The sequence below is a fragment of the Lampetra planeri genome, chromosome 21, assembly GCF_965212315.1.
Source record: "Lampetra planeri chromosome 21, kcLamPlan1.2.h2, whole genome shotgun sequence".
NCBI lineage: Eukaryota > Metazoa > Chordata > Hyperoartia > Petromyzontiformes > Petromyzontidae > Lampetra > Lampetra planeri.
In genome coordinates, this window is record NC_136127.1 from 11,788,419 (window position 1) to 11,816,371 (window position 27,953).

The window sequence follows — 27,953 nt, forward strand, 5'->3', positions numbered from 1 at the left end:
GCCAATTACAGCCAACGTCAGTTGAGCGTGGACAGTTAGACCGAAGCCGAAGCATAACATATAAAACATTATTTTAAAAATTGAATATTTTTAATGATAGAATATAGTATTGTCATCAGTATGACATAAGTATACCAAGTTTGCAGTCGATACCACATTGGGAAGTGGGTTAAAATTGAGTTACAAGATTTGAGGATACAACAACGACAACAATAGACAGATTGAGTTAAATGAAAGCTTATAAAAAAGAGAAAAACTAAACACGACCGCCGTACGGACACAACAGTGACCCAGACGTGCACAGTAGGGGACACGGACGCTCAGCCGAGAGTCCCAGCACCAGCAAAGTGCCAGGGAAGGCCCGAAAGCTGTCTTTTGTTTTGTTTAGACTGCCTTAAAAGTCAGCAAAATATACGCAGTATAATTAATCATGGTTAAACATGGTAATTGAAGAGTGTGAATCATCACGTGGGTAAACACGTAAGGAAATATCATATCAAGCGTACGGATTTGCTCATGCAACGCTTTCCAACATGCGTTGTCTTACTGAGCAGTTTGGAAAGCGATGGGAAGCTGTCAGGGCAAAATGTGTTTGCATATTTATTGCCTTTTTCATTCTGGTGTTTAGTCTCTAAAGTTTTGAGAAACACTTTAATCAATTCAGCCGGTTTTCAATAACAGTGATCTAACCTTATGTTACGGGTTCGTTCACACTGGATCATCTTTCAGAAGGTTATCGTGCCCCCTTGTTACAGACGGGCGGAGCTCATGCATGAAGGCCTTTCGCCCCGTGCTAGACAGCGTCAAAAACAGCGACTTGCGGTCCCACCTGCCATAAAAGTGGCTCAACGTGAAAGCGACGGCTGCCATTCAATCATCTGGTGGTGGGAAAACCATTTCGAGTACTCGATGTAAACAACGTGGCAACGCTTCCATCAGGCGACGGATCGCATCGTACAGGGCAATGAATCACACAAAGGCTCGGGGCAGTCACTCACGCACGGTAAAATGCCCCCTTGCTCGGTGGCCAATGTACATATTTTGACAGGTACTTAATGGATTGTGGAAAGTGAATCGCCGCGCTCTGCCCGAGCGGCGGGGCTGGGGTTGATTTCGTACATCAATAATATTTTATTAATGTTGCCTCGCAATGCCGCACGCTCGGGGTTCATTACGTTTGTCTCCTGATGGCTACGTGGGACGCATGCGTCTCTCCCCCTGCTTCTCCGCTGCGCGCTGCCCCTGATGGCCACCGCTGAGATTTGGAGCAAAGGAAATATCTAACGGCAACGATAACAAAACGGAGCGGTTTCCTGCTGCTCAATTGCGCAGGCTGCGACCTCCTCGGCAAAAAGCCCCAGAGCCAGCTCGGGAAATTCCAAGTTTCGATTGTGAGGATGAGTCTCTCCATACAACAGCCACTGCTGGGCTTGCCCTACAAAGTGATATTCACTTTACTGCCCCCCCCCCGGCTTAGGTATAGGGCTGAGTCAACTCTCGCGCGGGACTTAAAAACTTGACAGAGTTATTATCTCTATAAAATATAAACACGTCTTCCTTGTGTCTGCACAACATCTTGAGATGCGATTACATTTAGACACTATGTAACATCCAATCTGTCTTCCACTAAGACAGTTTGGATGGTTCAGCCCTGCAAATGCTTACTCATACCACTGCTGACGGGAAGGGCCTGCGCTAACCACTTCCTGCGGAGGGAGCTGGTAGGAACGTTGGGTTGCTCGGTCAATGGCCAGGGTCAACGGCGGCGTGGTGTATTTCGCAAATATGCCCGACTGTGAGGGTGGGCACAAGCCGGCGTGAGTAGATTAAACGTTGAGTTTTATAAGGGCACCACGAGGTGACCAGCCCCTCCCCACCCCAGCCCCTCCCCACCCAGCCCCTCCCTGCACGATGGACGGACACAATAATACCCTGTGGGCTGGTGGAACCAGGAGGTTCCTACCAGTAAAAAGCGTTCCAGAGAAGCTCTCACCATGCTCGCGATCCTATGGTAATGTGGTGTCACGGTTCGACTTGATAACAGACGAAATGTAATTTTGTTGACAGGAGGTGGATTGCGGAGGATGAAAAGCATGAAGTGTTAAGTAAATTGTACCGCCTTCTGTGGGGAGATGATCCAATAAAAACTGTGCAAAGTGGCTTGTAAAGTGTTCCATGTGACCATGGGTTATATAAAAGATTTTAAAAAAAACATAGTTTAGTTTTATTTGCATATATAGTGATTTTTTACCTTGACTATAATTTGCACTGCTATCCTGTTTTTGTATCATTTGTTGTTGTTGTAACATTCTGACCCGCCCTGACTGGACATCCGTGAAAAAGAGCTTTATGAGAATATTGATTTACACTGGAGGAATCCGATGAGCTATAAAGCTCTTTTTTACTGATGTCCAGTACACATTCAATCTCCGGTTGACCCTGCCCGCCAGGTTCTCTCTGTGCGAGAGCACCTGGAGGAGGGGAGCGAGACGAAGATGACAGTCACGGCGCTTCCTGGCTGCAGCTGATTGAGAGCTGCTGTCGAGAGAGAGGGAGACCGCTTGGGGGTGGGAGGCGATTGTGTCAGGAGGAAACCCCTCGGGGTTTGCGGAGAAAAATGGATGTCATTACGTGCAGTCGAGGCAGGCGGTGCCACACCTCACTCCGCTTCAAAGTTCGCGTGGCGCTCCACGTGTGTGGAATCGCATTCGCACCGACGCCATGTCCACACGCAGGGCGACGAGAGGCGGCGTGGAATCTAACACGCGGACAATTCTACGTGACTTTACCGAAAGAACCAAGAAGATGAATCCCTGCAGTCACGAAAGCTTTAAATCGAAATGTAATGCTAAACAAGTGTAAAATTAGGCTGTTTCAACTTTTGAAATCGCTGACTCAAGTAGAGTGGAGGTGAAGATGTATATAACGCACCGTCTGCTTTAATTTCTGATTAAAAGTAATCGATTCTTACTTGCAAATTTGCTGTCACGCGGGCTTTGAGTCCAAGAGCCCCAACGAGTGAGGAGCAGTTAATAATGAAACCATTGTTGTCATGCAGTGCAAAAAAAAACAATCGCAGTTATGTTTAAGTAGGATTCATAAGCTTCAAATCTAGAATTAATGTTTAAGTAGGCTCAGTGAAAATGTTTGTGATGGGTTATCTGCTGTGTAAACGGGGCCAATGATTAACTGCGTAGCAACCCCCACGGACAGACAGAGCCAAACATTAACGGGTTTACAACTAAAACAGTAGGCAGTGTGTCCACGTGGCTTTGTGACCACACCATAATTTGGGGCCATCTCTAGAAATGCAATCCTATTTGTTGGCAAAGGAACCCCGACAACGCGGAAATGGAAACAACTCCGCACGTGAATCTTTGGCCAAATTTATGAGAGGGAAACAACGCAAGGCTGTCACCGTGAACACACAAGACCGCTAGAAAGGGAACTATCAACCAGCCAGTGCTGATATCTCAACGCTGTGTAGGAGTCATTCTTACAAATTTGGCCCCAGAAGCCTGAAAGCAAATGAACCGTCAAGATGAATGGTAAAAATGCAATGTTAAACCGAAACCATGATGCCAACTGCCCCATCGCACAAAGTGTGATTGCATAAATCTAATTAAATGAGAAATTACTTTCGAGCAGTATGGGGGGGGTTCCTGTCGTGGTGTAATGGCGAGCATATTGGAATTGCAATCTATCGGTCGCCGGTTCAAAAGTTGAAATAATGGTGCAAGTTTCTTAAAACCGCACTATTACCAGCCAGCACATTTGGACGATTGGCAGGTCGCCTGCGGTGGATTATACCTTGCCTGGCATACAGGATGTCGTGTGTTCAATCCCGACCCTGACGCCTGTATATTTGGAGTTTGCGTGTCTCTCCCCCGCCCCGTGGTCGTGTGGATTTTTCTCCAGGTCCTCCGGTCTTTCCATCCACATTTAGAATCATCACGAGTGTAAACTATTTGGCTGCGCTAAATGTCCACGTGATAAGCCCACTTCGTTGAGCTATAATTTGTGACCAGGTCGCTTCTGAAAAATAGCTACATAGCTCAGTGGGCCTTACCTGGTTAAATAAAAAATTGCTTCGTTTTAGTTGAGTGAACAGGTAACAGTAGTGCTGCACCTCCACCTCTTACTTCCTTGACATCTGTGAAAAAAGCTTCATAGCTCATCGGATTCCTCCAGTATAAATATTCTGATACTTCTTGGCACCAGGATGTATGGCAACTTACCCATGCGGCTATTATGTTCCTGGCAGACACAACGTAGTTTATTTAAGTGTTTATTTGTTCGCTCGTTAGCTCCGGCACGAACTCTTGCCGCCGGTACAGCGAGAGAGCCGTCGCGTCAACGTGTTTCTCTACGCAGGAGGGATAAGGCTTGACCAGCGAAGATGCGTGTACATAATGGTCCTAGAGCAGGGCTCCGTGGGGAGGGTAGTGGGACCGGACCCCCTTACATGGTGGCCTCTCAACTCCCACGTGCGAAGCCACCAGAGGAAGCCCACGCTTTGCAGCGACCACAAACGTAACAGACACACACACACACAGCGCGTGCACGCACACATACACAGCGCGTGCACGCACACATACACAGCGCGTGCACGCACACACTCATCTGGTGTGTTTACGACAAACGCGCTGCGGAATTCAAAGTGTATTTTGAGATAGCCCAAAACTGGCGACATGTGATTGCCGTGCGAGGAAATGTATGTAAAATGTGATGTCAAATTATAAAAAGCCATCTCTCTTCTTGCTGGACAGAAATTGTGATTGAATTTGATGGCTCCCGTTGACGAGAGCTTTGAACTGAGATAACCCCAAAGTGAGGGATTTGCAATGGAGTAAAAAGCTAATCTAAAGAGTCAACAGGGGCAGATGTAAATGCAAACAAGGGTGGTGGGGGGGGCTGCCCAAGTCAGGCTCAGAGAGGGAGGGAAAGTGTGGAGTCTTTTTTTTACAAAATAAATCAGAGCCCACATTATGCATGGGTGATGGAAGCTGAAAACTGAAACTTGTCAATCAAAGGCTGGATGAGTGGCGTCGTGGTGGCGAGATGTTAACTCCCTCGCCTGGTATGCAGGAGGTCATGGGTTCAATTCCGACCCTGATGCCTGGATATTTTGCACGTGGATTTTTCTCCAGGTTCCTGCGGGTTTCCCTCGACATTTTAAATCAACACGCATTTAGAGTATTTGGCTGCTATAAATTTCCATGTAATAAGCCACTTTGTTGAGCTGTTATTTGCGGCCGGGTCGCTTCTGAAAACGAAATATATAGCTCAGTGGGCTTTATCTGTAAAAATAATAATAGTTATAGTTACTTGAGTGAGACAGGACGTCGTCTTACAGCATTACTCTCATTTCAGGTCTCAGTGCGTGAATAATAACCACATGCAGGATACGCGACGAAAACATCTTCTGTTACATTTCAGCCCTTCAGGAGTCTGCAGACAGGACACGCACAATGACGAGTGGGTCCGTGTGGGTCGAGTCGACTCGAGGAGGCGTAATCAGGCCGCGCCGAGCGGATCTCAGGGGCTGAGAGACTGTGCGTGGACGGAGCAACAAGATCCCACCGTGTGTGTGCTCGTGTGTGGAGAGCCAGGGGAGTGGTCGTGTAACGGGTTAGCGCTACGAACCTGTCGACGCGAGTTCCATTCCCGCTCACGGCCAATACCAGTGACAATAATCTGAACTGGTCCTGAGCCTCCCCAAAGTCGACTCAGCCTCAAATGAGGACCTTTGTAAACATCAGCACTGGGGAGACAAAGGCGGTCGGGTGTGGTGCTGGCCACCCTCCCCCTCGTGTACCGTGGCGGCCTTCACAGCTACTCGCGAACATCACTTTGCCCCGACAGCCTGTGAAGGCTAAAGCGGGAAGGGATCTTGGGAGGCTGTAGAAAACGAAAATCACTCCACTTTGAAAATACCACTCTCTTTGTGTAGAATATCTTGTTGTAAACGTGCGTGAATCATAGATTCCTGCTGTGCGAGGAGTGCTGTTGTGACACCCGTGGTTATTGTTTAAAGTCAAGTACCGTTGGCATGTTGCGACGTGATTATTGTGGGCTCCTGGATATCATTTCTGGGGGGGGGGGGATTTTGAGCGATTACAACTTTCTCAAAATCTTTAAACCTGCTGCACTACTTGCACGATTGCTCTGAACTCGCCCATAGTTACAACAAGCAACCGCTGTTTAAATATTCACTTCGGTTGGGACATACGGACCGACGACGCTTTCCGCCGTGACAAGATAAGAGGAAGAGAAATCCCCCACCACACCCCATTGTCTTGTCGACGCATTATCTCGATCCGGCTCACTCATTCAATGCGTCTGTATATGAACACATTGCTTGTCAAAAGCTCGCTGGCAGTGACACACAAATAGAACGAGAACTCAACGTAATCGTCAATGCCGCCGACTTGGATTTAAAAAAAAAATTGGTGACATTTCAGAGGAGGGCCATTCCCCAAAACGTCACATTTTATATAAAATGTAAACATTTAGAGGCGTGGAAATGGTGAATGCGATGAAGTTAATTTGAGTCTATTTGTCCACTCTGGGGCTGCGGGGTGGAGGCTACATTATTCCTATCAAAGGAGCTCCAGACCTACGAGCCCGGCGGCGGTTCAACATAAAGACAAAGATCCCCCGTGTAGCCTTAACAGACTGCCGGGGCAAGTGCTGTTAGCGAGCACCTACGAATGCCCGGCAACCTTTGTCTCCCTAGTGGCGATGTTAGACATTGCATTAGGTACTCTTTTGAGGCTGAGTTGACTGAGGGGAGGCCCATGACCGGTTCAGATAATCGTCACTGGTGTTAGCCGTGAGCGGGAATCGAACTCGGTCGCCATGTCCATAGCGCAATGCGCTCCCCACGATATTACCTCTCCCCACGCGGTAGTGCAGCAGTTTAACATTTACCCTTATTTCATTGTCAATACATTTTATGATTTTTTTTAAACCCCCCAACGCCACCATGTTTTTCAAGTGCACGCACCCACACGCTAAATGGACAAAAATAGCTGGGCTTGCGGAAGCGTGTTTGCGTGTTTTCCCTCGCGCCACCGAGCAGTTCAAATCACCCCTCAGCCAGCGAGCACTCATCCCTGTTCCCTCCTCGTGACACCACAGCTTTTGTGAGAGATCTGCACTTCAGGTGTTAAACTAAAATTAAACTATTTTTATTTTAAGTGATAAGGCCCACTGAGCTATATAGCTCGTTTTCAGACACGACCTGGCCACAAATGATAGCTCAACGAAGTGGCCTATCTGGAAAGTAAAACAGCAGCGAAATAATCTAAACGTATGTTTCTGAATGTGGAGGGAAAAACCAGAGGACCCGGACAAAAATCCACGCGACCACGGGGAGAGAGACATGCACACTCCAAATATACAGGCGTCAGGGTCAGGATTGAACCCACGACCTCCTGCATACAAGGCGAGGTAGTTAACGTCTTGCCACTACGGCGCACCCTTAAGATTCTTCCAGCAGACGATCGTGTGGCTCAGACGTCAGTGCGGCACCCCAGAGAACCTAAGTTCGAATATAGATTTCAGCCAACTGTGATGAAACCGGTTTCTCCAATGTAGTTAGTTTATGGTCTCAGCCGGTCACTGAGAACTCGACTAGAGACCCACAAACTCAAATTGAGGACCCATCGACTTACATAGAATGATCTGTAATTAAACGAGGTACTCATGTATAGTTAGTTGATGGTCTCAATCCAGTTAATGATGACCCACAGAGACTCAATGCCAAACACAGAGACCGGTAGACTAACATTTAGACCCATACCACTTACACACTGCGTTGGGATTAAACTGGATTTTCAAGTGGAGTGAGTTGATGATATCATGCCAAAAAAAACCCACCACAATTCATTTGGTTTCTGCTTTCACAACTCAAAGCGCCTTACATCACGTCTCATCCCAACCATCGCAATGCCCAGCTACAGTCTATCCAAGGGGACCCCCAGCGACAGCTATCGCCGTGTGGAACAGCACCAGCCTGCAAATGGGCAATAGTCTGCCAATAGGGGGGGGGGGTCGATGTCGTTGTAGTTTTCTCCCAAATCAGTAATTTGTGAGTAATTGATAAAATTTGGACCATGACGTGGCACACAGACAGCGTGTATTTAAAGTTCAACTTCTTCTTCTCCTTTGGTATGGCAGGAGGGAAAAGCCAAGAGTTGTTAAAGCACACGCAGCATTAACCGGGGCAGCCACTGGTGCTTGAATCGCTGCAACGAGCGGCAAACACGCGATTGCTCGCTTGTGACACCGCGCCAAAAATTATGAAATTTTTATAAAAATACCATTCTTAGCAGCTTATGACTAATTACAGCGAGAGAAAAGACGGATATACACACCGGCTGAGAGGCGGTGGTCGAAAGTGCTTTTGTCTCGAAGTCCCGCGTGCCAGCTTGCAATTTTGCGGCTATGAACTTCTGTTTTGTTCATGACCAAGTGGTTTTTTTTGTATAAAAATTAAGCCGTGTGCCTGATGCAAACTTTCCATGAATGAAAAGCACAAATGAACCCTTCCCGTGGCTTTTTAGAATTTGTGAATTACACAACATTTTTCTAATTAAGCGCCGATAATGATCTCTTCTCGGTTCACTCTCGTGAAAACGAGGCTGTTGCAGTAAAGAGTGACACAGGCTGTATCGGGAAATCACCAAAAGGGTTCAGGGAGCCAGTACACCAGATTTTGGGGAAAAACAAGACCATGATTTTCCCTGCCTGCTCCGCCCTGATACTCTGATACCATGTGGTCACATCGGCAAGGCAGTCAGCCCCTCGATCGCACAACTTCAGACGATAAGCCGAGTGACCACGGTAAAATGAAAGCTGCCATGACGGGACTTGCCAGAGAAAAGGGGAAAGCATATTCTCGCAGTTGATATTTCATACTCTTTGACAGAAAATAACATTGACACGAATACCACCAGTGCCCGTGACATGATACACAGCAGTGGCCACTCGGCAATGAAGAGTATAAGAGTGCTTTCTCTGTTGCAGCAGAGATGAGAGATCGGAATTCCGAGGAGCGACGCAACAATGTTGCGGCTATGTCGAATGGAAATGAGGAGGAATGAAGCTATAAGCCTTAGTGTAAGTACTAATGCTCTCCAGAATGTAAGTGAGCATAGAGATGGATATTATTATTCTGGGTTCTTTCGGTAAATCTTGCTTTAGATTTCACACCTGATGATGAGTGCTTGTGTTGCAGTCGAAACGTCGTGAGAATTTTATTGTTTTATATTTGTATTATTTTCCTTCTACGTGACTTACCGAAAGAACCAAGAATATGAATCCCTGCAGTTACGAATGCTTTAAATAAAAATGTATGGACATTATTGTTAAGCTTGTATCCCCGAGAAAGCCGAACTGATTCTGAAGACTGTTGTCAAGAAAGTCCTGACATGTTTTGACAGTAGGGAGCGATGTTGATGTGCGTAGATCCAATTGAGCGAGCTACAGGTTATTTTCCTGAATTGAGATGTTTTGGCGAATATCAGTTGTATGTTTTGTTCGTGTAAATATTTATGACGACAATGACAAAACAGGTGGAAAATGTCTTATCTTTTAAAACAGGTGGGAAAGCATCACCACCCCCTGCTAGAGACATTTTGAAGATGCTCTGCCCCGTTTGGATGTCTGGTTGAGGTTGCCAGCAAAGTGGCCACTTGACAGACACGAATAAGCGGGACAATATCAGGGTTAGAGGAATATCTCTCCAGACCGGAAGAGGGAGAACTAAATGTGTATGCATTGTCTTGAGTGCTGTATTAATACGATGACGAAAAACCAGGACTTTTACTATTCCAAGAAGATTTGCACAATTCCCAGGACAGCAAATTCAAAAGCGGACATCCTGGGAAAACTCTGCTGGGACAGGTGGCAAATATAGTTGTGGGAGAGTGCTATAGCCAGTTATTTCATGAGCGCAGAGCAGATATTTCACTTGTCGGTACCACTCGAGTTGTCATAACGTTAATGGTTCCAACATATTTATTAATGTGATGTCCATTTAATAATAGTCTTGCAACCTTATATGGGTACCAATTTCTGCTCTGGCCCATGGCCCTAAGTGTTCTCTGCCATAGCTTTACGTCCAGGCAGCGGATGCACCACCACGACCTGCTATAGACACCCTGAATGGGCTCCACCCTGCGCGCACGTCTGGTTCAAGTCGCGAGAGAGTGCTTTAGCCGCTCTGCTCTGGCTGTAAGGTTCTTACACATCCCCTCTGTAGTCAGAGGGCACTGATCACGCTGGAACAGCGGGCTCCGCTAAAAAGTACTTCATTTATTTTTAGTCCATGGCCACTGCATTACAGGCTTCTTGGCGGATGTACTGAGCAAACGTAATATATATATTTTTTAAATACCCAGACGCATAATGGAATTAATCGCGTTTGGGCCACGCCGATCTGTAGATCTCGGCAAGGCAACGGTCGGAGCGTGGTCGGGAACGACGGTTCGCGCGGCAAAAGCAGCTAGGGGTCGCCGAGGTGGCTACAACGCACCCAGAGCGTCCACCACCAACCGCGCACGTTGTTTGCCAGAGCTGCCGCTGGACGGGGCTTACGAGCGAAGTGACAAAAGCGGGAGAGCCATGGAAACAGCACGCACTGCGCCGTCACTCCTCACGAGGGCTGCATCCCTGCTTACACAGCACCCACCCCACCGGCCCCCCGCCCCCCACCGCAACGACTAACATGAAAAAGATATTGAATAGGCGGGCAACGATTCGGGGCTGTAACGATTCACTGATTAATATGGATTGTCGAGCTCACGAAAGATGCATGATCCCGATGCATGCACATTTTCCTTAAATGATCACGATACGCAGAGGAGGTATCATGCTTGTTAACTCAAAGCAGAAAATCGCGTGCAAGAATTTTTCAGCGAGTGCTTTCAGTATGTAATGGGTTCTCGTGACCCTTGCATCCGCTGCATTCACTGCATCCACAAAAAAGATAAAGAATCGATTCTAGAATAAAAATCGGAAAAATGTATTGTGGCAAATGATCGAATTTCCACGCAGGTGAATTGTTACACCCACAATTGACAGGTTTCAGATTAGGCGCGTACCGATGCATCAATTTATCAATTAAGAGGCATTCTTACGCACACGATGCTGCAGAGACAAAAACGTGACGAATAAGAATCAATACTTGAATCCAATAATCACCCTGAACTGTTGAAATTCATCAAATCACTGGGAGGGGGTAGGGTGGGGATGAATCATCGCATGCCTCGTAATGACCATCCAGCACAGCAGACTGGAAAAATGAGAAATAAGACCAACAGGATGGTAAAAACAAGCAAATAACGAAAAAAACACATAAATATTCATCGAATCTCTAGGGGCAGGGTTGAACCATAACATGCTCAAAACAAAATTTTCCATAGACCAGCACAGAACACACTCCACGGCAGGCCACATCGCAACACAACTTCTAATGGGCAGCGCCACACTGGACTTTCAATCCAGAGGTCGCCAGTTATATCGCCCTGGACGGCAGTTGAAACAATGCTGCAGGTTTTTTTTATCTCCCTCGTCTCCAGCCACACAGCAGTATTAATAGGGCTCACCGCGGCTGTCCAATCGGCAGGTCGAATGCCGTGGGTTCAAGTGTGGATGCTCCCACCTCTTCGAAGACATCTCGTTGGCGTGTTACATCCGGCTCAAAATTACACTCCCTCGAATGAAAATCCCTCCACCGGCAACAGCGATAAATTTCAGGGCTGCACCTTTACTTTTTTACTTTATAAACAAAAGAAAGGCACAACGCACTTGCACTAGGAAATGCTGAGGGGGGGAGGGAAGCGTTGAGCTGCCCGTTGCAGAAGGTGTTGCGCCGTGGCCTGCCTTGGGTGGTAACCGCTGGCCGAGTAAACAAAAGAGGGAAACGCTGCACATGAACTCACTCACAATGCCGTGTCAGTACATTTTTTTTCTGCACCACCGCTAACCAAAATATCACGTGACTTACCGAAAACGATTTCAGCTCGCGCTCGGTGACATTTAACGTTCCAACAATGAAGCCATCGCCTTCATGATTTACATAAAAAAATCCCACATCATCATCATCAGCAGCCATGATCAATCCACTGCTGGTTGGAGGGGTCCCCATGCCGTCACCATTAACCAGAATCCTGCTGTAAGAATCCACCTAGGACGTATATACGAGCTGGTTTCACCATTCCATCTCCACAGTGGACGTACTCCTCTCGGACAGCAGTGGTTAGCGACGAGCACTTTAAACCTAGTCACCTGAGTTCAATTGTAAGCAACAGGTAATGTAAGTAGCCCCTGACATCTGAACTGAACTTTGCTTCCAACCACTTTCATCAACTTGCACTGGGCAGCTTAATGAAGATACGAAAAAAGAAGACTCCTTATGACCTTCACAGCGTGGGGGAGACCCAAACACAGCAGTGGATTGTCAACGGAATTTCAATTATTTAAAGCTATTGTTACGATTCCAATAACAATAAGATTGTGTTTTTTTATTACCACAACGCTGTAAAGTACATAAACAAATCATGCGTGCTGTGTAATTCACAAGAACATTGACTCAGCAGTAGATTCTGCATCATTAATCTACGCCGACAACAAGTAACCACTACCTTTTATGCAATGCAGACTTAATTAATGAACTCATACAAACAAATCGATATCGCCGGAAAAATAAATCAGACGGTCCTTAAGAGCATGTCAGTTTCTAAAGCACTTTGGTTGAAAGGTTGGCCTGTGAATGTTTTTCATCTCATCTCAAATACCAGTTCTGATTCTTGTGTACAGTGCTTGAAAAACTGCGCTGATTTTTGCCCACTACACTACTCCAAAAAAACGTGCCAACTCATACACTGGTGCCACGCAACATCGGCACTCCGGAACATAATCTACGCAGCTCACCCGCGTGATTCCCTGAAGTGCTCCCTGTTTGGCACCTCCGCGACGATGCCGATGATACGATGCCGATGATGTGATGCCGCGACGAGCGACACTGCGCAGCACAGCACCTACACCAGCCAGCCTTGCACTGCGGTCTACTGGAGGAGTACTTAGACTGTCTGGCACCGTTCAGGGTTTTTTGTGATGAGCTAAGCCAATGTTACCGTGACTCAGACTGACTCACGAGAACGGGCTTTATTTTTGTTTAGGATAAAGTTTATGCAAGCTTCAAGAGAAGAAGGCGAGAAAAGACGTCGATCCTCCAGATGCCACCCACTGGATTTCCTATCGCAGAAGTCAGCAGACGGGGCAAAAACAACAAAAAAACGCATGCTCTTCATAGCTCTGTCGTGACTACCGCTGCTGGTGCTGCTAACCAAGCGGGCATGTGTGTGGGGGCGGAGCGATTCGATCACATCGTCAGGGGCTCAGCTCAGTGGGACAGAGCCCACGCTCCGATTACGGCGCTAATGCACGAGCCACTTTCATTTTGCTAAACTTTTGCTGCGGCCGAAAAAATGAGCTCCAGTGTTTAGTCTGAAGCCCCGTGGTGTTTATGCTGCTTCAGAGGAACAAAGTTAAAAATACTATTTGCTCAACATCGTTGGTATTTACCACATCTGGGATTTATTTTTCTCTTACTAAAATGTTTCGCTGGTCGAAATATTTTATGTGCACATCTAACAGGGGGCTGCAGACACGCATACCGAATTACATTACCACATATGACAAGCCTATTAATTTCAAACAAAGGTCAAAACTTGAACTCTGGGGAAAAATCTCATAAGAAACAAATTGGCTATGGAATACTTTCTCGTCGCACGTTAAAATACTAAGCCTCAAATGGGGCCCCCCCTCACCACAACTCAATTTAGTTACTTCACGTCGGTCTCATTTCGGTAATTGTTAAAAGAAAATTTCGATTATACCTGCACACACACCGCATTTATTTCCATGACGGATAAAACAAGTGCAGTAAATTAAACCCGCAGACACGCCTCGCCATGTTTTTTAATATTTCGCCAGTCATCTGAACAATGTGAAAAATGTGTGTATCCTTGGAAACGTTCAGAAATCCCGTTGTTTTCAACCGGTCGCCCGACATCCTGAACTGAAATGGGGATCCGTATCGCCGGGCACAAATCTGACCAAAACCTCAAAAAGAGCGGTGTTCATTTCATCAACGAAACGAGTGCCGAAAATAGTCGTCGACGGAGCACGTTTTTGTTTTGGCCGGCCGATGACTACGAGGGGGCGAAAGTTATTCAGTGCGATGTGTGACTACGACCGCCTACCACCGATAAAGGTGGGCGACTATTAAGAGTCTAACTTAACATGAGTCAATGAAGGTGCAGGTTGAGATCATTTATATTGCAGTTCACCGAGGAAGACCAAATATGGCAAATATATATGACTTAAAGCTTTCGTGACTGCAGGAATACATATTCTATGGGTCTTTCGGTAAAGCCATGTGGCTTTACCGAAAGACCAATAGAATATATATGCATGTTAATGCCCTCTTTGGCTGACCTAACAATATCGGTATTGGGGACGGGGAGAAAAATTCCGCAGCCCTCGCCACGAACATTTCATGAGAATGGGCGGACTAAAAATTTGACTGCTTTCATCGACTAGGCTAAGGGAATGACTAAATGAAAATCCGCAGGCGAGAAAAAAAACACTTGAGTAAAATTCCACAGGATGTTGTTGGAATATATTAAGACTACGACTAAAATAATATAAATGCTGACTAAATTAACTGCCTTGGCGGGCGGCGCGGGGGTCCAAGGTATACGTCGTTTTGTTTCGTTTAAGATCCAAAACCCAGAATACACCCCACACCCGTTCCCATTCAAATGTAAAACTTACATCACAAAGGCACACTTAGCGCCGCCAGACCATGCACTTACAAGGAAGCACTTATCCTACCCCTAACGCAAATAAAAAAGCCCTCCGTGTAGCCAAGTACAGAGCATCGCTGGACCTTTCTTTAACTTACCCAGGTAACCATGGAGCATGGCAAAGCCCATTAGCCCGAGTATGTGCGTCAGGCTGCTGCGTAGGTTATCGTGGTTGTACTGCATAGCTCTCCAATCTGTTTTCGGGTTGTACCGTGCTTATGTTGTTCTGCATTATGTCTGAAATTCGCTCTATGCTGGGAGTTTCTTCAGGAACTGAATTCAGTTCTGCGTGCTGGGGAGCTTCTTAAGGCAGTCAAGCGTGGTGCTAAACACGAAACATCAAACGTCGAACAACGCACGGCATAACCAAGGAAACACAATGGAGAGGTCGTCTCAAGCTTGTTCAAGGAGGCAACACAACACCTGCTGACTAATATTCCAACCATTCTCGCTTGCCAAAAGGGCTCAAGCACCGGGGGCAACTGTGGCGAGTGGCTTGCTAGTTGCACATAGCAGATAATTACCAAGGCCCTTCATGTGTGAAAAGCTCAATCATGCCCCCTTACCAATGCTTTCCGTGGCAGAAACTACCAAAACATAAAGCATTTTTTCCTGCAGTTATGCACAGGTTCTGAGATTGCACCACAGGTTTCCGGTACACTTAAAATACTTAAAATAACCAAATGGACCAAAACAAACGTAAAACAGTTACCGTCAAGTGTACGGTTAAGTTTATGCAGGAAAAAAAAACCCATGACATTTTTAATTGACCGTAACGACTCAAAAGCGGTGAATCAGTCAGAAATGAACCCACAATCAGTTAAAATGTTGGCAGATCGATGGTTAACTGTGATGGGATTAGGGACGTGTGGCCAGATAACTGGGAGATGTTTTTGGAGGTCAGCTTTAATAATAATTGTTTTGTTCACAGAACCAACACGTTGTAAATCACATACGTTAGTGACGACTCGTATTTGGTAAACAAGCAGCAAGCTCACAGTCGTCTTGTAATCCTGTTTAACAGACATCATTACTACTGCGCACACTGCTTTGTAGCTCGTAACTCTAAAGTAATTATTCTTTCAGCTCCGTTGACATTACTTTCAATCATGTTCCATCGATGCGGCGGGCATATTTCACACGCAAGGTCCCTTGCACTCAAAATCACGGGCGTGTGCCTTTTAAAAATTCCAGCAGAGCAGCAACGAACCTTTCCGACTGCATTAAAGCAGACAGATTTCAGATTACGTCCCAGGGACAACTTTGCGGTCTCCATCGGGCGGTGCAGCTGGCATCGCTTGCTCGCCGTGAATACGAAACGCAACCTCGTGTCTTTACGCCCCATCTCAGCTCGTACGGCCGACGGCGGAAAACAACAGACCGAACGATAGTTAGCCTGTCCGCATTCCCGACAGCCACAGGCATGCAGTGACCCACTTATTCGAGAAGCCTACTGAGGGGGCGTGTGGGGCAGGCTGTGTGCCTGACCCGTGGCCCGCGCCCGTCACCACGGACCCCGTCTCCTGCTTCCCTAATTGCCGCCTGCGCCGCCACCCTGCACATGTTCGGCAGCCGCGCCAGGTTGTCCTGAGCTGCACTTGGGCTTTTCCACATGACCACACACTGGCGCGTAGCCGTGGCTGGAGTGGAGAAAGAAAGATTCTTGCTGCGCTCCGCCAGGCGTTAACAAACTAATTTTGTACCTGGCGCAAAACAATTTGACGGGGTTAAGGTGAACAATTGATTGTTTAGCTCGGTGTGCGAGTATAGTTCAGGATTGGTGTAAGTGAACAAGGGTAGGAGCAGAACCCCGGTGGCGTGCGAGGATGGAAATGTTTTAATGGAGCACGTTGTTTACGGCAGCGGAGGAAACTGCAGTCCTTCAACTGCAGTGGCACAAATTACAATGTCGTTGTTGGCTATCGTGTGGGATAGAGTTACAACTACATTGCAACAATCAATGAAACCCCGTGTTTTTATGGTCTTTGCTAATCCAACAATCTTTCACTATGTGCCAGTACTCAAACAGAACACACCTTTCCCAAGAGATAGGTAGTGGGGGAGGGAGAGAACGGAACTTCTGAATGAGGAAAATATGAATAAAAGTTGCACACTAAAACTTTACAAGTCTTTCTCTGATATTTAAATAAATATAGTAAAGGGAACGGTAGAATTGTGGTGAAAACACTGTGAATAAACCTGGCGACCCGAGTTCTATTCCTGATCAAGTCTAACATCAGTGGCCAATAGTATCCGAAATGGTTATAGGCTCCCCCATATAACCAACCTGCACTGACCAGTGTGGTTAAATATGATCATTCAACGCCATAAGCAATGCGGCATAAGGTGTGGATTATCAGGGGGCTTCATAATATCACATTATTATAAACACAGCAAAGAGGTAAACAATTTATTATAACACAGAATTCTGCAGTGTCAAGAGTTTACAGTATATTTTACACAACAGTTTATAAAAAGGAAACATTTGGTATAGATTACCGTGTACATACTTAGACATGCAGTATATGCAGTCTACACTTATAAATATACACATGCGTGTATTTTTACGACTGCACTCCATAAGGATTTCACTGTCCCCGTGATCAAAATAGCGAGGGTTATTACTCATCCCTGTTGTCAGACCTGCATGATAAACATTCCATGTTCCTATGACAGATTCCACTCTCCTCCTCAAGTAACATTCCGTACTTAAGAAGAATCAAGCCAGTCTCACAATTTATCGCAAAATATAACTCCCCAACAATGTTTATTTACATCGGCGGTCCAGAATCACTGCTTGAAATTCCACGTTAACATTCCGAAGGACAGTGTGACCACGTGAAAACAACAGTTGCCTTCTGACCAAGTGGAGAAGACGCATAAACATGTGGATGTGTACATGTACAGCCCTTTGGTCAATCTACTGCAATGACACACGGACCATCGGATTAACCAACAATGTCGTCACGCTGGTCAGTGCGAGTTGAGAAAGGGGGACAGCCAAAGACTGGATTAGCTACCACTCAGCATTGATGTTAGCCGTGGCTGGGAATACAACTCTCATTGTGTCAGAGCTGTACTGTGGTACTAATTGTATGGACCAATGAAGGATAAGGCTGACAACGATCCTGTTCTGGATTTAAATTCGCAATGTCATCACCACTCAGTGGATCGGGAAATCCCCTGCCATTCCAACTAAATTCACGACGTGCAAACACAACACACCTACTATATATACTCTTTCGAGAAAAACCCTGAAAACCTAAATTCACTAAACATACATGTAGAGGAAAACAGAAACAACGATTATGGAAGATACAATGCAAAGGGGAAAACAACCCTTAATCTTGTAGATTACGTGCGTGCCAGGGCTGTGTGTTCCGGGCAATATGACACGAGTTCGGTGATTGAAAAAAAACGTTCAAGTGACTCTCAAGACACTCTCCAGTGACATCACGGCGGTCGGACTTCCTGAAATTCAACGTCAAATGTCGTGACATCAAGCGCACGCCAAAAACTTCCCCCAAAGTACATTTTGTTCGATTTAGAGAAGCTTCAAACTAGTGTATGACTGCTCTGGAGAACACATTACAGGCTTGTTGCTACTGGAGAAGATCTGTTTGGCTTATTGATAGGGCCGCTTAAGGGAGGATGATCGGGGACAGGTCGCGCATTCCTGCGCCATGGAGCAGTGCCACGTAACGGTCAACCATAATAACAGCCTTAACAAACAGAGCAATACCAAGCATAACAATAACCACAATGTTCACGATAACCACAATAATACCTACAACGATAGCAATAACAACAATAACCGTAACAACCAAAACAATTATAACAACAATGACAAGCACAACCATAACAACAATAAACATTCACAAGGGCAGCCAGCCGCTTACAGCTACACCAATCTCAACCACAAAAATAACAACAACAACACAACAACCAAAACAACTGCAACCACTATAGGCACGACAACGCCAGTCGTAACGATACGCCGACCACAACAGCAACCACAATAACACCCACCACCACCACAATAACAACAACACGATTCACAATCACAACAACCACGTAAAGGGCAGCCAGTGGCTCTGAGCCACAATCTTTTGTAACTCCCTCAAGTCAACCTCGTAGATTCAAACCCTCAGTCAACCAACCCATTTAGCCACTCTAAAGTCACCTCCCAGACACTCAACTCGTCACCTTTGAAGCCACCCCTCCTCCGCATCACCTCAAATTAGTTACCACCTCACCCCCTTCAAGTCCTTAATCTCGTTACCTCCCGAGTCACCTTCTCCAATCGTCTCAAGTCACCCCACAAAGTCGCTCGTCTTCGTCACCCCCACCAGGTCACCCTCTGGCTCTATCCGGGGGCAACTGCACCTCCGCGGGCGAGCGCGTCCAGGCGAGCCCGAGGCTCCAAGGCCCGAGGCCGCGATACCCCGAACCGCCTCAGCAGCAGCTGCTGCTGCGGCTGCTGCAGCAGCAATCCCGACTGGGGGTGGCGGGGCTGGGGAGGCTTATCCCCTTCACCTCTCACGGCTCTCACGGACCGTGAGAACCCGGCAAGGAACGGCAGAACGCGAGGAAGGTAACGCCGCGTGAGAGACTGAACCCAGGGGCGGATGGTTCCAGTCCTCGGCAGCAACCAGTTTCCTCCTTCTGCCTCACAGCCATCGCCACCATCACTGTCATCGTCGCCATCGCGCGGCTTACCCGAGTGAGCGCGCGGTCGGAGGCGAGGAGGCGAGCGAGAGGCGCGCGGGAGCTGAGGAGCCGAGGTCCGGGGTCGCCTCCTCCTCCGCCTCCCCCCTTACTCACAAACCTCGCGCAGGAAACCGTAAACACGGCCGTGACGTCACCGCACACGCCTGTCAATCACCGCCGAGCCACGCCTACCACCGTCGGGTTTGTGTGGGGAGGGGCGGGGGAAGTAACGCCCCTGAAGACGACGTCATCACGCGACACCTGTCAATCTGCAGCCGCGAAGCCTCGCCCACTTCGCAACTGCGTGTGCAGGGGTTACGAACAAGGGCCAGGTCTCGGAACGTCGTCTGTTATTTGTATTCCTTTTAAGGGCCATACAGTGTTGTTGACGAACTTGTTGAGTTTTTTGTTCTTTTGTACCTTTGCATCACTGCCAATTTAGAGAAAAATAGCTTTATAGTCTTAGGTTTTTTCGGTAAAGTCACGTAGGAAAAAAGTAAATAATAAAAATAATAGAAATAATAATAGAAATAAAATAATAATTCACGACGATTCGGAGGCATCAGGTGGGACCGTCACGGCTAGATTTACTGTATCAAGTGAGGCAAAATTCCAAGAGACAAGCTCTTATGTACAAGCTTTATAACTCATCGGATTCCTCCAGGATAACTAAATAGGCTGATTCTAAATTTGTTTGACTGGAACAAAAATATATAACAGGCGACGTTTCGGGGAATGCCCCTCAATAGCACGTGAATATAGACACCCGATTGATATAGCGGATAATACGAGTTGCAGACTGCGCCTTACATCGTGGGGCCTTATAAGAATGAACTTTTAAAGTCAGAATCTTTATTTTTCCTGGAGGAATCCGATGAGCTATGAAGCTCTTTTTCGCAGATGCCCAGTAGGGGCGGATCAGCAAGTTACGACGACAAACAATGCCGCAAAACGATGGGAGCGCAAAGTACTGCAGAGGAAGCGGTCGGCAAGTCACTAAAAACAGGATATAAGTACAATTAAAATTTTGATTTAAAGCTTTCGTGACTGCAGGGATTCATATTCTTAGTTCTTTCGGTAAAGTCACGTAGAAGGGAAATAATAAAATAATATTAAATAATATAAATATAAACAATTAATATACAACTTTTAAAAAAATGTTTTGCTGTGGATTTCACACCTGATGATGATTGCTTGTGTTGCAGTCGAAACGTCGTGAGAATTGTTATTGTTTAATATTTGTATTATTGTATTATTTCCCTTCTACGTGACTTTACCGAAAGAACCAAGAATAAGTACAATTTACATGAGTACATAAACTCCTGTCGCTTTTTGAACACTGAAATGCAGCTAGGGCAAGGCAGCAAAACAACAACAATAACAACAACAGTCGCAGACCACACCAAGACAACACACGGCCCCTCAATAAAATTGCACATTAATAAATAATAATGATATTTATAACGCGCAATATTTTGCTAAATTAAACGATCGATATACGGGTAAGGATCAAAGACTCCCGATAAACAATTTTGAATGAGCATACGAATGGTTAACACCGTGGGTTTCTACTGAGTAACAGACAAAGTGATTTCGAAAAGTTTCTTGGTTTGGCCATGTTTGTTTGTTGTAGTACGGATTTAGATTGATGGCCTTAATCTAAGTTGTTTTGTGGTTGTTGTTGTTGTTTGACTTGCATCCCACTGGGATTTTTGCACACAGCGTTGGTGTACGGTGTTTTTCTGCAATATTTTGCTGTCTTTTCTTGGATTTTCTGTTTGCACTTAGTCACATATTCACTTTAAGATGCTTTCTTGTTCATGTTTTTGTTTTTGTTTGTTGCGGTTACACCCGATTCAAGAGCCGAATGGCTCACAAGGCTATACCTAATAAATGAACTTGAACTAAATAAAAAACATTAAAGCTACAATGGCCCGCTGTGACGTCATCACGCATCTCTCAATTGTGATGTCAAAACGCCCCAAACGTGACGTCTAAAACGCGTCAGCTGTCTATCATCGCGATAAAGCCACGCCCGCGACGTCGAACTCGTCTGGCGATTGGCCCCAGGATTGCGTCACTAATTTTCGGTTTAAAACGCTCTCAAGATAGCAAAGTTATCCAGAATGCGACGTTGCAAGCAATAGATTTAAAAAAAAATTATACAAATGCGTTTGCATTCTTGGTTATTTCGGTAAAGTCACGTACATAGAAAAAAAACATTTTAAATTTATTCTTTTTTATAATAAACTATTCGTATGCTCATTTTTATAATAAAATTTAATAAATATTGCAGTTGTATTTTTCTATCTACGCGACTTTACCGAATGAACCAAGAATATGAATTCCTGCAGTCACGAACGTTTTAAGTAATCAAATGCGTTTATTTCGTAATCATTTTTAGTTTGTTATTGAAGGGTTTGTCTGTTGCTCACATTCATAAAAACATGCATTGAGATTATATGATTTTGTTGCTATAAATGTCCAAATGATGGGTCACTTTGTTGAGCTATCATTTGTGGCCCCGTCGCTTCTAAAAAAATATGTTCGTACTTCAGTGAGCTTTACCTGGTAGGATGGGAATTGTGTAGGTTTATTTGTATGCGTTTGGGTGATTGGTTTATTTGTATGCGTTTGGGTGATTCGTGTACCTTTCTTGTACTTTGCGCTAGTATTGTGTTTCAAATCAATATTCAAATCAAGATTGTTTTTGTACTGTTTGCTCTTGGAACGTTTCTTACTCGGGCTGAACGATTAATCGATTTAAAATCGAAATCGCAATTTTAAACAATGCGATCAGCAAATTGCAAAGGCTGCGATTTTTTGCAATTTGAAAAATCCTATTACTTTCTTATTGGAATTGTTTAATTTTTTATTATTATAACTTTATTTAACTTAACAATTGTTCTATGTTTGATTGTTCTATTCCAATAAAAACATTTTTATAAATACATCTTGGAAGCAATTCATCTCTTTTAAGTTATCATCCTAGCATTAGAATATATAGAGCAGTTCATATGTTGATGGTATCATGTGGTAATGCTCCATCGCGTGTTTAAAATCTATTACACAGTGAATATTGAACTGAAGCTTGACTTAAATTTTTTTTTATCGCAAATCAAATCGAGATATCTGTCAGAAAAATCTCAATTAAATATTTTCCCCAAATTGTTGGGCCCTACTTCAAATCCCGTAGTCGACGTCTGTAAAGAAGACATTTATAGCTTCATCGGATTCCTCCAATATAAATACATATTCCGATTCTGAATGTACCTATTCATATACCAATTTAAAAAACATTCATCAGGACACATTTAACATATCTTACCTGGTCTCATGTTGCGCAGTGCATTCTCCAACTCTTATCCACTCTATCTCTTAGATCACTCTGTTCATGTGATATGTATAAGGGCAATTGCCCGAAACGTTGCCTATTAAAAGTTTTTACTTCAAGGCAACACCGTGTTTTTTTTAATGTATGTAGAACTTTTTTCGCACCGTACGTATCCAACCGCATTAATCGGAGGTGCGGGGGAAGGAGAGCAAACTAAACATCAACATAAGTTGTAAAGACATGAGTTTCCAATCTAGAACGTGTTGTTGCTTTTGTTTGTTGGGCAATGAACGAGACTCGGCCCCAATGTGACGTCAATACGCTCCTGTCAATCATCGACAGATTTTCGCCAGGATGGGCCGTGGGGGGAGGGTGTAAGCTGCAGGAGGAATCCGATGGGCTGTAAAGCTCTTCTTCACAGATGTCCAGTGGGGGCACGGGGTCAGAAAGTTACAAAGCGTGGAACACGCTCGGTAGGTGCGTTCACCGTGGCAGAGACGGGAGTCATGAAATCATCTGGTGTGCATGAGCCATCTGGATTGCTACGTCGTAAAGACTGTGAGAGATAGCAGATGGCTTTCAAGTGGCCTTCATCCAGCTATGAATTGACAAATTGCCATAGTGTAGAGGATTGGTAACGCAGTGGTTCGCGTGTGCTGCGCCATCAATCAGACTACCTGAGTTCGATTCACGGCCACGGCTAGCATCAGTGGCGAGTGATATCTGAATCGGCCCTGACTCACCTCCCACACTTCACGGACTCGTCTGCGTTATGAAGTAATGAGTATCGTCAAACAAGCCACCACGGCCGACAAACAACATCGTGGGGGGGGTGGGAGAGGAATCATCCAGCAGCGGATTGACAAAGTGGAGAGGGAGTCTGTAAACATTACATTGACTCGGCGACCCCGTGTGAACCGGGGAAGGGAACGATTCGTAATCTTTGGCAGTGCGAGCGATACGTCTCCATAACTGCGCGGTGGAATGAACGGACACTCGTGGAGAGACTTCTTATCCCCAATGAACCCGGCACGAAATGTTTGTTAAAAAACATTTTTTTTAAATTCTTTCTTGCCAAGAAACCTTCCCCCCTCCACCACCACCACCAGTCCCGCCTCTCTCGTGTGCATGGCAGTGCGAGGCTCGAAGCGCGGCGGCTGTTTTCGTTGGAACGCGGCTCTCTTTCTCGCTCCAAGTTCTATAACGCCGCGACTACTTCTTGCACGCTTACAGACGCCGCGGATTTAATATTCCAACGATTAAAATTAAAAAAGAGACTTGGGATTATTTTGTGGACGATCCGTGTAAAAAATAAATTAAAATAATCGTGGGTGCAATGGGCAGTTATTTTCGTAATTATCACCAGGGACTAATTTTATCCGGAGTTGTTCGGGGATAAGCTCCGGAAAATATTACAATGTTTAGTCAACCAACACCCGACAATTGGTGGGTGTGTGGGGTCCAGGAGGCTGGGTTGGTCCACAAAATATTGCATGAGAAATTAAGCCTTGATCATCAGCAGCCATGGCCAATCCACCACTGGATGAAGGCATTGCCAAGTCGCAGTCACCTCTCACGATCCTGCAATGTTAATAATCCACCCAGTGCCTGGGCACGATCTTGATTTAACTCCCCTCTCCTTGCTGGACGCCTTTCTCAGACGTGTCCCGTTCCTTGGCTCCCCTGCCCCCCACCCCATCATCATTCTTGAGCATCGTCCATTCTCTCTTTTAGCGACGTGTCCTGCCCAAAGCCACTTACTTATATTAACATTTACCATTAAAAAAACCCACAACGGATCTCTACAGCCGTTTATCAATCTACCGCTGAATGAAGGATATTCTCCCAACGCAGTGTCGGTTATGGTGTCGCTGGACCGTACTTTACCGCATTCATAAGTGCAGTTTTAATGAAGGGGAAGGATGGTGTTGGTGTTCAGGACGAGTGCAGACATCACCCGCACCAACTGCTGTTAGCTGTGGCTGGGAATTGAACGCTGATCGCCGGGTTCATAGCAGTGCGCTAACCCATTGTCCTCTTACCCAGTTATAGAGGTCATATATCTTCACGAAAATAAATCATTGCGGCTACAGGTGGCTGCCAAAGTCATCTTAATAATCTTGGCAACATGACATAGTGATGAATGCGTGGTATGATTGAACTGCCAAAACCTACATTTTCTTAAATACACATTCAAGTCATTTTATAAACCACGTGGTATTTATTTATTGAGAGAGTACTCGATGGTGGTGTTCATGGAATTTCACATTGTGGGAGTGTAGAATAATGCTTATATAGTACATAACCAGTGCCTACACATACATGATGGTCTGGCTACTTTATCATCATCATTGCTCAATGTCCAAATAAACAAAACGCATGTGAATTTTTTTTTTAATCAGCGACTTTTTTTAACAAGACAAAAAAGCATCGATTTTAAAACCCCTACGATTACGGAACCAAAGGCTACAAAAGCAAACAAAGCCAAATTAAATTGAATAAAATATGTAAGGGGGGTCGGGGGAGTTCAGAGATCAGAGCACTCAGCGGAAATCGCTGAGATTACAAAGCAGCCGCCTTCGATTACCCGGGTCCTCAAGTGGAGTGAGTTGATGGGCTTATGCTCGGCATCACCGATTACACAAAAACATCTCAATCGCATTTAATGCGATTCTCCCATTGGTTTTGGTAAATTTCCACCTCTGACAATTGAAATTATCGGGTATGACTGTCACGCTACGAACATTATTACCATTATTGGCAGGCCGTGCAAGCTCCCCTACTTTGTGGAACAGAGGTAACTTGAAGGGATGTCGGGAGCACGCCTGTGGGGCAATTCTCCAACACGAAGCGTCGCACTGCTATGCGAGAGATCCGAATATATATTTTATCTTATGACACGGCGCCGGAAGCACAATCAGGATGAAATTGGTAGGAAAGGATAAAAATAGATAGATGATGAATATGAATCCAGACTTGTGATGTATCTATCTGGCCCTGTGACCAAAAATCAGAAGCACGTCTTGTCTCATGAGCTCTGAACATTCATAAGCTGTCCGCTCTTCTCAGTGTCAGTTGAAGGGGAAGAGCATTCCAAAAAACACGATTCCCAGCGTGTGTCAGTCATCACCCGGGATACATGCAGGTGGTGGGGGTCACGCCATTGAAACTTTACACGCATGCTGCCTTGGTACCCAATGGCGCTCGTGCATACACATGCACTCACACTGCAGGTCAAAAACTCCTCTTTCTGATTCTTTCTACTTTGAAATTCCCTCTCCTGTCGTTTGTTTCATTGAGTGTCTTATAACTCTTGTGCAATTCCAGAAACATCAATTGACCCTTTAAGAGTGATATTTGTTACTACGATAATGAGCCAAGAATGTATGTGTGTAACGCTCGTGACGTCACTCCACGTAGACCAGCCCCCCTCATTCATAATCATGAACAGGTTACGTCCTCCACATGGAACCCCCCTCATTAATAATCATGAGCAGGTGCCGTCAATCCACATGGAGCACCCTCCTCCCTCATTAATAATCATGAGCACGTGATGTCACTCCGCATCTGCCAGCCCCCCCCCATTCATAATAAGCGGGTGACGTCACTCCACATGGGGGGCCGAGGCACCTCCTCCCCCCTCCTCGGCGTCAACTTACAACCCTCACGACAAAGGCAGAACCCTCACGTCACGTGATCTCCGTCACGCTGTTGAGACATCAAAGTAAAAAGGACGTCGTGATGAACAAGGGATTTTAACCTTAAAATGAAATAGGTCTGTGTCACCGCGCCCTTACAAATTGCACACGAATGGATGCAATGGATATCACGTCGGGGTCTGCTTTTCGCTTGCAAGTTTCAGATTTACTGCAATCCTTGGGCGGGCTAAAGGCGAGTGATAAAAAGGATCAAATCATGTACACAGCTACTACCAAGCAAATTAAAACCCAACTACCAAGAAACCACTAAACTGAATAAACAAATAAAGAAATGGCAGCAAAACACTCGTAATTTTTTTTTTAACTGTTCAGTTTTTCTCCAAAATAACTCCCAGTCCGCCATCTTCTGCAACAGTAAAGTCACGAGGGAGCACGTGTTTTCGCCGTTTCGTGAAGATGTAAATCTGCCCCCACCCCACCCAGTGGTGTCGGCTGCACCGGACATCATACACACGCTGCTCTCTGGCTGACCGCAACCGTTGGCGCTAATTAATGTCTCGTCTGCCCCAGCACGGAACTGGGCTGGGGCTACATGATCCTTGGGTGTGATGCCGTGCACTGCCCACACATCATTTCAAGGAAAAATTAAACTCGATAAAGACAAATAGCTCTTATCTACGAGATAAATGTCCAGGCTGCGTCCCGGGCCATCTGACAAAAATTTGAAGCTCCATTACTTTATTTGTTTTTTTAATTGATATCTAACGGTTCACTGAACACAACCCAAAGGCCTAAGAACAGCGGAGAGTAACAGGCAGCAAGATGAACGTTATAATGCTTGAGATAACAAGTTGACACTTTCGTGAATTGAGCAAGGTTTCAAGAACATGGGGGAAAAGAGACGATGGGAGGCAATTCAAAAGTGCATCTACATGAGGACAGAAGTAGAAACAGAAGTGTACCTTTGACCTGTAGGACACAGCATGGATGAGACAAAACCGTCAATCGTGCCAATTGCGTCCCATAACGCTGTACATTAATAATACAGAATGACCATATCATGTACACAGCTACTACCAAGCAAATTAAAACCCAACTACCAAGCAACAACCAAACTGAATAAACAAGAAATGGCAGCAAAACACTCGTAAATTTTTTTAACAGTTCAGTTTTTCTCCAAAAGCACTCCAGTCCGACATCTTCTGCAACAGTAAAGTCACTCCAAGGGAGAACGTGTTTGTGCCGTTTCGTGAAGTGTATCTGCAGGAGGACAGAAGCAGAAAGAGTAGTGCACCTTTGACCTGTAGGACACAGTATGGATGAGACAAAACCGTCATTCCGGTAGACCAAGTCCTCAAAACGGATGGA

At 45.6% G+C, this 27,953-nt stretch overlaps 1 protein-coding gene across 3 annotated transcripts in view; it reads right to left on the reverse strand.

Moving 5' to 3' along the window:
* The window catches only part of LOC144724695 (signal transducer and activator of transcription 5B-like), a 55,110-nt gene extending 35,374 nt beyond the window's left edge, over nt 1-19,736 (reverse strand). For all 3 annotated transcript variants that reach the window (XM_078604020.1, XM_078604022.1, XM_078604019.1), the window contains exon 1: nt 19,602-19,736. The gene's annotated coding sequence lies outside the window, so the exon portion shown is untranslated. The remainder of the gene's footprint in view (nt 1-19,601) is intronic.
* Nucleotides 19,737-27,953: the final 8,217 nt, after the last annotated feature.